Here is a 9,370-nt window from a genome sequence, read left to right as displayed (position 1 = left end):
GAGAAACTGAAAGAAGTGTCCCTCCAGCTTTGAGTTCTTAGTAGGGATGTACGGACTGTATACACTCTGCTTGGTCTGTGTTTCGTGGATTGTCAGGCACTGTTTCTTCTGTCGTTCGCTCACAGATGGATGCAAATCTTTTTTCATCATGTGGAAAAATATGCAAATGATTACATAAGAGTTTCCATAAGAATTTACATGATTTACCTTAGTACATAACATTTGGCATATTATCCCTCATTACTTTCAACTTTTCCTCAGCAGCAACTTGCACATTTTCCTACGAATAAATATGCATACATTTTGGGAAAGTAAAAAAAAAAGAAAATGAAAGAAAGTCCACAGACTCCATGAGGCCTGAGGGGGTCATTCCACAGCATATTTTGCAGGTCAGATTCTTAGAAATCCACGGTCACATTAGTTCATCTTGAATTTCTCAAGCATCCCTAGTTTTTAGTTCTTAAAAGTTTGTATCCCTGTGTATTAAACCATGTTAGGCTTCACTTACAACTTAACCTGCATACCCCCACAACTTTTCTTGGCCTTTCAGGTCTCCAACTCCAGATGGGAGGATGGAGTGCCTGGGACCAGCAAAGATGCCCTACATTGTGCTGGTCCAATATTACCTTAAGAAGCATCTGAGCCTTACCCACCACTCTGTTTTTTTCTTATTTTATTGTTGTAAGCTGCCTAGGGAAGTACGAAAATCACTTACCTTTCGGGGATTATGCTGATGGTGCAGGGGGAGGCGTTCCATCCCTCCCCACAGAATCCTCGCCGGGGGGGAGGCGCTCCGTTCCTCCCCCCCAGGAATCCTGGTCGGCCGGCTGTGCTCCATAGCGATTCTGCGGAGCCGCTGGCCAGCTCTGCCAGCAGCTGGACATCCAGCCACTGGCTAGCAGGGACGCAAACGGCGGCGGCCGTAGCCGCCGCCGTTTGCGTCCCTGCAGTCAACCATGATAGGCTATGTAAATGTTTACGTAGCCTATCACAGCTGATTAAAAAAAACACACAAAAAACGTGTGTACGCAAATGGCGGCGCCCATGGGCTCCGCCATTTGCGTTCCTTATTTTGGCACGTCTTAGTCTACGTAAACTAACAACAACAAAAAGATGTCCTCTTCATCATAGGGGATTGGAATGCTAAAGTAGGAAGTCAAGAAATCACTGGGATAACAGGCAGGCATGGCCTTGGTGTACAAAATGAAGCAGGACAAAAGCTAATAGAGTTTTGCAAAGAGAACACGCTGATCATAGCAAACACTCTTTTCCAACAGCACAAGAGACGACTCTACACATGGACATCACCAGATGGTCAATATCGAAATCAGATTTATTATTTCCTTTGCTGCCAAAGGGCACTGACTTTGTGAGGGTATATAATGGGGTACATGGAAGAGATCTGGGTCTTCTTTCTTTACTCTGGGCCAAGCCTGCTACACTGTGGTCTATGTTATAGGCCATGGTTGAAGCCAGGGTTCAGAGTGGGAGAGAGTCCTTTTACCATTTTGGGTAAAGTAGCACTTCATGAATATGGCTTTGCTTGGTTGAATGTTTGTGTGCTTGGTAAACTTTTTGTTATCTTTCTTTAATAAATGCATTTAGCTTATTTTGTATTAATCCTTACTTATAGAATTTAAGTCATTCTGGGTGAATGTGAACACTCTGGTCTCAGTCCCCAAAGGAACCACGCCTACCACATCAGGGCCAAACACAAGCTGTTTAAAGTAGGTGTGCCTAGGTACCCAATACCAGGAAAGGAAAGGTTCCTCCTGTGCAAGCACCGAGTCATTTCTGACTCCAAGAGGGACGATGCTTTCACTGGTGTTTTCATGGCAGACTATAGTGGGGTGGTTTGCCATTGCCTTCCCCAGTCATGACTACCTTTCCCCCAGCAAACTAGGTACTCATTTTACCAGCCTCGGAAGGATGGAAGGCTGAGTTGATCTGAGCCGGCTACCTGGGACTCAGCTTCTGCTGGGATTGAACTCAGGTCGTAGGGAGAGTTTCAGTTGCAGTTAGGCTTAGGTAAGCCTAAGCCTACTGCTCTGTGCCACACGAGGCTCTACCCAATACCAGGGACCCTGAAATTTTAGCCTCCAGTTTTTCCCTTACAATACAACTTTGTCCTTCGTTCTGGCCATAGGCTGTAATGAGGAAACCTTAATAACTCTTGAACTCAGAACTACCCCAAACAAATGAAGGGCACATCTCGACAAGCCTGAAAGAAGCGCATCAGTAGTTTTCACCAAAATTTGAAATAAAATTATGGTATGCCATGTCACGGGCTGGAGAAAAAAGGATCAGTTTGTCAATTTTCAGCACTTTTTAACTTTCTGTTTCTGTGGCCATTTTTATCAGGTTGGCTTGACATTTTGCACAATTGTAGATTCATCAGGTAGATCAGGGATGCCAAGTTTCAAGTTATTAGGTCAACTGGTGCCATTTTTATAACAGTGGGACCTTTTTTGTGATTTGCCTCCTGTGCCTCTTTAAGATATGAGGTTACTCTCTGTAACCTTGTTTATCTGTACTTGTTATCTCTCCCCCCCCTTCATTTTGCATTTAGGTGTCTTTTTTCAACTTAGGCTTCTCACCACTGGAGAAACAGGTGCTCTACCAAAAACATATTGAACCGCTTAGGCTTCCGTGGGGTCAGGTATGTTGACTGCTGGCAGATCGGATTAAAGGGGGAGCCCACTTAGCCTTAATTGGAGTAAATGATGCACATGTGGGAGACCAGAGGAGGCAACTTGATCAGGGAAAAACAGCAGGATATCATTATGAAGCAAGTAAACAACACATTGCTAGATCTGCAAAGCAAATAGAAGGAAATATTAGAATATATTAATGCTGGGGTGGAAGAAAGGAAACTTTCGTCCATCCTTATCCTAACCTAATGTAATGAATTTTTACAGGCAACTTTCCTAATGTAATGAATTTCTTGAACATAACTTCTGCTAATATATGCATTTCTCTATGCATTTTTCAATTGGAGGACTGGATTGCAACATTCGGAAAAGTGTGAATTTTAAAGTGTAACTGAGTTTCGGTTTGCATAGTGGTTCTAACGTGCAATATTAGGTAAGTTGGCCTGTGAACTGAACAAATTTCTCCCCAATCTCTATCTGTGACTAGGGATGGATGGATGGACACCCCCGTCTGTGTTCTCTGGGCTCCCACCCAGTAGCTACCCCTGCTCACGTGCCCCTGGACCTGCTTGTTCCCTCCCCCCATGCTCATTTACACCTGTAATATTGCACATATAGGGCCTTCACAGCTGCTATGTGTGCAATATTATATTCATGGAAGTTCCTGAATCACCATTTTGCCAAAAGAAAATGGTGATGGCAGGAAGCATGGGTGCTCAGGAATGGCTTCAGGTATGTGGCGGCAGCTCGGCAAGCATGGAGGGGGAGCGGGGGTACAGCTCAGTGGGTACAGACCAGAGACGTGAGCGGAGGGGAGTCCATTGAACTCCCAGGCTCAGCCAAGCACCTGTACCTTCCCTACCTGTGACAGGAGATGCTTTGATCAGGAGCATCCAGGCTTTTAGGACAAAGACGTTAAGCCTCTCCTGTTTCCAGCCAGGCTTCTCAGTTGCTGGTCCCCACCCCCATAACAGGGACTTTGCTTGGGAATTGGAGCTAGCAGGGAGGAGCTGGAAGGGCACATTTCCCTAGGATTTATCTTTCCATGCTTCCTTGGGAAACTCTCAGAAACTCTCTGATTTTCCCTGCTCCCTGAGATTTCTCTAAGAAAGGATGGAAAACTCAAAAAAATAATTATGGAGAGAGCTTCCCTATCACAAGTCAGGAGGACCTCAGCAAATAATCTCTTGTAACGTATGGAAAATATCATGAGGTAGGCCTGTTGTTAAAGCATGTTGTGCCTGGAGGGCACTTGTAGGAATGAATGATTCCTCCACCTCCACTGTTAATGCTCCACCAAAACTAATGGTCCAGGTCAAAAACTAATTAGATCATTAGATGCTCTACTCTTTGCAGAGTTAGGATAGTTGAAATCCCCTCTTACTACTATTGGTTGTCTCGGTGAAAGTTTTGCCATCTGTTCCAGGAAGAATCATCCATGCCTTCTGGCTGGCTGGGTTGTCTGTAATAAACTGCCACAACAATATCATTCTTGTTTCTCCCTCCCTCTATCTTCACCCAAATATTTTCAACCATGCTTCTATTCTGTCAGGAACTACATCATCTTTCCCCTTCACATCAACATCACCAAGAGACAAAGCTTCAGGCTAATATGACTTTATTTTGCTACAGACAAGCCTTTTTTACAAATGCAGATTCAAGGAAACACTCAGACTGCCTCAGGCCCTAAATAACTAATCTGAAATCTCTAATCATGGAAGATGAACTGAGGGTAGTGAAGTTGCTGACAGTTTGCCAAGAACTTCACAGTCAAACTTGCTTCACAGTGATGCCCCTCCCTTAGGGTGGCTCCCACCTACGTTGGCTTCTAAGAGTGGCTATCTTGGCAGAGCATTTAAGCCCTGTCCCTAATTTTTTCCACTTTGCTTTGTGATGCATCCTAGGATCTCTCAAGCTACACCCCTCTTCCTCCTCCTCAGAAACTTGAGTTCTCACAGTGGAGGGAGGCGGCAGCAACTCAGCCTGGACTATCTGTTTGTCAAGGCCTTCAGAAGAATCTCTCCCAGAGTCTTAGGGCTCTACGGAAGGTCCCTCCCCCAGGGTCTGATCTAGCTGTTCCAACTCTGATTCAGAACCAGAGCTGGCAGACATCTCAAGGAGTTTGGACTCATTCCTCCCCTCTTTTCCTATAGTGTCTTAATCCTTTTGAACAAGGTATACCCTTCAGTGCCTATAGTCTAATCATGTGTCTCCTCCCTGCAAGTCTCAGTGATACCTATCAGATGGTACTTACCATCTTGTGTTAGAATTAAGGATGTGCAAAACCCCCTTACCTTGAGTCCATGGGGGTTCCACAGGGGAGGGAGGTGATCCATCCCTCCCCCCCAGAATCTGTGTGGGCAGGCTCCACTCCGTGGCAATCTTGAAGAGCCAGCCACTGGCTCTGCTCTGCTGGCAGTACACCTGGCCGCCGTTGCCGTGGCGTATCACTGGGGTAGGGTAAGCGATTCTCCGGACGCACATGGCATAGTGGGCGCCATTTGCGGTCATAAAGCTGGTAGATTAGCCTAAATGCAGCTATAAATGGCTGCATTTAGGCTAATCTGCCAGCTTTACGGCCGCAAATGGCGTCCACTACAATTTGTGTCCCTGTTCACGTAATAGGCTTTGCAAATATTTGTGTAGCCTATTGTGGAAAAACAGGGACGCGGATGGCGTAATGGACGCCATTTGCGGCCGTAAAGCTGGTAGATTAGCTTAAATGCAGCCGTAAATGGCTGCATTTAGGCTAATCTGCCAGCTTTATGGCCACAAATGGTGCCCACTAAGCCATTTGCATCAGGAGACTCACTTACCCTACCCCAGTGATACAGCACGGCAATGGTGGCTGGCCGTATCGCCAGCAGAGCGGAGCCGGCGGCCGGGTCCTCAGGATCAACACACAGATGGAGCCGACCTACACAGATTCCAGATGGGCATGGAGGTGAATGTTCCGTTCCGCCACGTGCCCCATTGGGGTCCGTGGAGGAATTCTCCCCCATCCCTAGTTAGAATTTCAAGTTCATCCTGTTTGTTTCCCCTGCTCCTTGCATTAGGATATAGACCCTGGAGGTGTTAGTATATGGACATCACCTTCTCTTCCAGTAGAGCTAGTACTTTGCACTTGCTCCAAGTGTTGTCCTCAGGCAGGAAGACAAACATGGTGCACATCCTACAGGTCACTGGAACTAGTCCCTCCATTTCCATAGTACCAGACACTCCAGATGACTCTGTCATTTCCATGGACTCCCCCACAACCTCTCCCACTAAATTCCCATGCAAAACTCCCCTGTTTGCTCACTCTGTTCACTCACTCCAGTTACTCCCAGGAAACAGAGAGCTTTGCTACAGAGCTGACCTGCCATGTCCTATGTATCACAGTCTTTGTCCCAGCCTTTGCTGAATGCAAGTGTTATAACTATTGGAGACAGACCATGCCCCATAAATCTAGGTAAGTCCATTAAATTTAGACTGCCAATTACCACTTCAGAGACTTCTGCAGGTTTTGCATATGATTGGATAATCATAGAGCCCTGATTCTAATTAGCTTCAAGCTTTTGCTGTTTATAGTGCAATAATATAGCAAGGTCATTCGCCACTTTGGTTTCATGTGAAACACAAATCAGGTGTCGGTGTAGTTGCCATTGTTTCCAAAGAAAACAAGCTAAACTATGTCCTGGCAAATGGTAATCTATGTAGTAAAGGCCCCCAGGACATTCCTAGAAGGTTCTTCTTCTTACTGCCATGGTGGCAATAATGGCATCACTAGCTTGCCTGACAAATAGTTTACACTGGATGGGAGGGAAAGAGAAAAAAAAATGAAATCACTTTGAGGTTTCTGGGCAACCACAGAATGGTCTTCTAATTTATTTGTTTATTTATTAATTTACAACATCTCCATACCACTCCTCATCCAGACAAGTTCTGGAGTGGTGGACAATAAAAATACATAATAGGATAAAACAATAAAACACCATGTTGAAATAATTACTATTTTTTAAAAAGAAACAGAATTCTGATAAAACTGTGTCCTGTCAATCAAGGTAGGGTTCCAGTCTCCTCCCCTGAAAGAATGACAGTTTCAGAGGCACCAGAAACAACACAACGTTGTTGCCTGCCTGACCTCCAAAGGCAGGGAGTTCCACAGGAAGGGGGCCACCACACTAAAGGCTCTTCTCTGGTTGGATTCAGTTCAAGGCTCAGGCTATGCTTCTTGCCTGTCTACCCAGTGATTGTGACTCAGTTGGTCCATTGGCCAACCCCATTAAGAACATAAAAAGAGCTCTGCTGGATAAGACCAAAGGCCTATTTTCATGGATAGCTTTATCTTTTCTGAATTTTTTCTGATCCCCTTTTAAACTTGTCCATGGTGAGGCCATTGCTACATAATGAGGTAGTTCCATAGTCTGACTATGCAGTGTGGGAAGAAGTATTTCCCTGTGTCTGTCCTGAATCTCCCACCATTCATGCCCTTTCCCCCTAAACTGAAACGCTCCAAACATTGTTGCTGACAAAGGATCTAAGCATGCACAAGTTCTGTTCAGGCATTATGTGAACAAAGTACAGGACTGCATTTAAGTGGCACAAGACCATACAGACCAGCCCAGTCACACAACATCTCTCTACATTTTGCCCCCTTTTTCTGTTCCTGACCTGACCACTTTGAGCAAGGAGGTCTGAAGGAGGCTGGAAGCCCTAAATGAATTGGGACCAGAATACCTAACTGACTGCCTTCTATATAAATCCAGCTGACCCATGCGATCTTCAGAGGAAGACTTCTTGGCTGCTCCATGATCAACAGAATGTCACCACATAACATTTTGAAAGTTGGCCTTCTCTGTAGTGGGAGTCACCCCCTGGAACACCCTCCCCCATAGAGTTTGGGCAAACGTGGAGTGTGTTTTTAAAAATATCCTGAAAATGTACCTGTTCATGGATGCTTTCCATGGCATACAATTGATCTTCCTGATTCTGCACTCTTTTTACTGATTTCTCCTTACCTTACCTTTGTTGTTGTAAGTTGATTTTTTAAAAGCATGTATTATATTATACATGTTAACTGTGATATTAATAGTTTTGTATGCCAACCAACCCCTTCATGGATCACTGCCTTGTTGTGGCGAAGAGGCTTGCGTAACTCAGTGAAGCCATAAGCTATGCCGTGCAGGGCCACCCAAGATGGACAGGTCATGGCGGAGAGCTCTGACAAAATGTGGTCCACTGGAGAAGGAAATGGCAACCCACTCCAGTATTCTTGCCGAGAAAACTCCATGGAACGTAACACAAGGCTAAAAGAGATGACACCGGAAGATGAGCCCCTCAGGTTGGAATGTGTCCAATATACTACTGGGGAAGAGCAGAGGGTATTTCCAAGTAGTGCCAGAAAGAGTGAAGCGGCTGGGCCAAAGCCGAAAGGACACTGAGCTAGGGATGGTGGAGAATTTCTCCCCGAAACTTCGGGGGGCCGAGCGCCAATGTGTTCGGCCCCCCGAACAAGTTTCGGGGAGAAATTATCTGCACCCCCCCACCCTCCCACCCCCCCTGGGATGGGACTTACCTTTGCCGAATGTCCCTCCCGGCGGCGGGTCTGGCCGGCGGTTTGGCGGGTGTTCGTCCGGGGTGGGAGCGGCAGCCGGTCTTTTGACCGGCTGCTGCCGCCGCCATTGCAATAAAAGAAAAAAAAAACAAAACGCCCCCATGATAGGCTACGTGACGATTAACGTAGCCTATCATGGCTAGATCTGCAAAGTCAGCCGTGATAGGCTACGTAAATCGTCAAGTAGCCTATCACGGGTGACTTTAAAAAAAAAAAAAAAAGCCCCGTATAGATAATGGCGGCCCCCATAGGGAGCCGCCATTCCCCTTCCTTATTTGGTCGCTGTAGTCTACGTAAAGATTTACCTAGACTACAGTGACCAAATAAGGAACGCGAATGGCGGCTCCCTATGGGGGCCGCCATTTGCATACGTGCTTTTTTTCTTTTTTTTTTAAAGTCACCCGTGATAGGCTACGTGATGATTAACGTAGCCTATCACGGCTGAATTTGCAGATCTAGCCATCATAGGCTACGTTAATCGTCACGTAGCCTATCACAGGGGCGTTTTTTTTTTTAAAAAAAAAAACTTTTGAGTTCGCGGGCGAGGTGAGGCGCCTCCCCCCCGGCCTGAATTTCGGCCGGGCGAGGCGGGAAGCCTCCCCCCCCAGCCTGAACTTCGCGGGGGGAGCAGCGAAGTGCCTCCTCCCCACCACGAACAAGCTTCGAGGGCAGGTAAGTGACTTTCGTCCACCACTACACTCAGCTGTGGATGTGTCTGGTGGTGAAAAGAAAATCCGATGCTGTAAAGAACAATTTTGTTTAGGAACCTGGAATGTCAGATCAATGAATCAAGGTAAGTTGGAGGTGGTCAAACATGAGATGGCAAGATTGAACATTGACATCTTGGGAATCAGCGAACTAAAATGGACAGACATGGGCGAATTTAATTCAGGTGACAATCATATCTACTATTGTGGCCAAGAATCCCTTAGAAGAAATGGAGTAGCACTCATAGTCAACAAAAGGGTGGGAAAAGCAGTACTGGGGTACAATCTGAAAAATGATAGAATGATCTCAGTACGAATCCAAGGCAAACCATTCAACATCACAGTAATTCAAGTCAATGCCCCAACCACTGAGGCCGAAGAAGCTGAGGTTGATCGGTTCTATGAAGACCTACAAC

This window comes from Heloderma suspectum, chromosome 3 (genome assembly GCF_057233095.1).
Source record: "Heloderma suspectum isolate Gila_16-S chromosome 3, 16-S_ref, whole genome shotgun sequence".
NCBI classification, from domain to species: Eukaryota; Metazoa; Chordata; class Lepidosauria; order Squamata; family Helodermatidae; genus Heloderma; species Heloderma suspectum.
This window is presented reverse-complemented; position numbering follows the sequence as displayed.